Genomic DNA, 2145 nt, shown 5'->3' with positions numbered 1-2145 from the left:
GTTGGTTCAGATACTATAGTCAGAGAAAGCAATTCAACAAGAGGGGACACTCCCATAGGGCCCAGCGGCCGAATTGACTGCAGTGTGCCAAGCGGTCGGTGTCGATCACTTACATCACTTCCGGTTTCGGTTTTGGACGCACGTATTTTGAACGTAAGCCAGCACGCCGGCTGCGCCCCCCCCCCCTCTTTTTTTTTTTTTTTTTTTGCTCTTCGTGCAGAATCGGTTTATTATTTAGTAAAAATGATTGCGAACGATCTCGTAAAGTCCCATCGAATCTGTGCCACGTGCAATTTCACAAAGTAGACGCAAGACCTTTTGTGCAATGAGGAAATATTTATTTTGCTCTATATAAAAGCTCGTTCCGCGCTTTTTGTGCGTTCATCCAACGTTGTGACACCAGCAGGTAAGGCAGTAGTTCCTGTATGAAGCTCCACCGGACGGCACCAGCTGAAAAAAAAGTAAATTACAAGCATGTTACATTTTCAAGCACGTAACAGCATGTTACAAGCATGAGTCATTTTGGTATTTAGACATAGGAATACTGCGTGTAGAGGCGAAACGTGCGAAACCGGTGAATGGGCGGCATTACAAACAAAAGCAATTCGCTTTTACATACATGGCGTAGAAAATACCCGACTCATCCCAAACATACATGAAAACATCTGATTTCCAAGCGTTCCCCAATTTCCGGGCATTATTTCCTGCACTTTGGCAGCACAAGTACACGAGCGACTTCGCGTTTCCAAAACTTGGCCTCGGGCGACGTGACGGTACGCTACATACATAGAGACGGACGCAACAGGCACTCAAGACAAAGCGTGGGTGCAATGCCTTTTTTCAGTCTTTAGAAGACGTAATTTTCGAATTACAAGTTTCTGATATGTTTGTCGTTCGCGCGTTCTGCCGGCGACAGCAGCACACCCCATGTTATCACTCTTGGCAATCGCCCATCGCGTTTTCAACAGGCGTGAGTACCGAAAGAAGGTATATGTTGTTGCGGAGCCACAAAAAACGTCACAGACTTGTCCCTCTAAGATTCATTACACGCCGAACTAACTTTATCACCACGGCCGAGCTGCTTATCGCTAACTGCGTCACAGCGCGCTGTGCGGCCAGCGTGCCTTAAAAGTACCCCAGAAAGTAACGAAATTACTTTTTCAGTAATGTCTGGCGTCAGAGAAAGCGGCACAAACTTCTCCTAGCAAGATGCACTAGACTACACATGCACAATGCACGGCTGAGTTCTCGCTAACTGCGACACGGCGCCCTGTGCGGCCAGTGTGGCTCAAAAACCGAAATAAGTTACAATAGTCCCATAGGAAGCGTCGAAAACATGTATCAGCACGATTCATTAACTCAAATTAACTGCGCCAGGATGGCCGAGCTGTTTTTCGCTAACTGCGTCTTAAGTCTCGGTCCCGTGCCGTAAGCCTATAGTTGCGTCGTAGACTGTGAAACAAGATTTCTCACCTTGCCGTAGTCCAATAGTGCAGTGGTGTCTTGTCCCAGTGCATAAGGAACGCAAGAATACGCCGAGAGCCCAATAAACCAGGTTACAGTTAAAAAAGAAAAAAGAAAAAAAAAAGGAGACAGACGGGTCGCTGCACGCGAGCGCGCAAACGCGCGCGCAGCCATCCTCGCTGGCTTCGGGGGAGTGTCTGGCGGATGACGCATGTATCTGGCGCATCATTGACCTGTGGCTAGGTAAGGCAAGGAAAATAAGTTGCAAAGCTTAAGTTCATTTATACGCAAAACGTTTTAGTTTTCGCGGCAAGTAATTAAAAAAATAAATCAATGCCTGTTAACTTAAGTTCACTTTCTTTTTTTTCGATGCTCGCGGCAGCTAACCTTCGGTGCCAAAAGTATAGCGTGACGTATGGTGACGTGTTTCCTGTTGCCAGTTTTTGCCGAGTGTCCCCTCTTGTTGAATTCCTTTCTCTATGGTGGTGCCTTTGTTAATGTGCTTGTATTCGGTGCTGAAGTTCGTGAGCATCACCCTTGCTTTCCCTGCACGTAGCTCAGCTATGCCTCTAGCGACGCAAAATTCACGGTCGAGCAGTAAGTGATGATCGCCCTCGATGACGTCCTCATGTCTGCAAGCACTTCGGTACCGACGGAAATCATTACGCTGGAGCGAGGCGG

At 47.4% G+C, this 2145-nt stretch overlaps 1 long non-coding RNA gene across 1 annotated transcript; it reads right to left on the bottom strand.

Annotated features, from left to right (window-relative positions):
• Nucleotides 1-316: 316 nt before the first annotated feature.
• On the bottom strand, nucleotides 317-1604 carry LOC125946220 (uncharacterized). Its single transcript, XR_007467470.1, has 2 exons — nucleotides 1474-1604; nucleotides 317-450 (listed from the first exon to the last, which is right to left on the bottom strand). It is a non-coding gene; the product is annotated as an uncharacterized LOC125946220 (long non-coding RNA).
• Nucleotides 1605-2145: the final 541 nt, after the last annotated feature.

Source organism: Dermacentor silvarum, chromosome 6 (assembly GCF_013339745.2).
Source record: "Dermacentor silvarum isolate Dsil-2018 chromosome 6, BIME_Dsil_1.4, whole genome shotgun sequence".
NCBI lineage: Eukaryota > Metazoa > Arthropoda > Arachnida > Ixodida > Ixodidae > Dermacentor > Dermacentor silvarum.
This window is presented reverse-complemented; position numbering and strand designations above follow the sequence as displayed.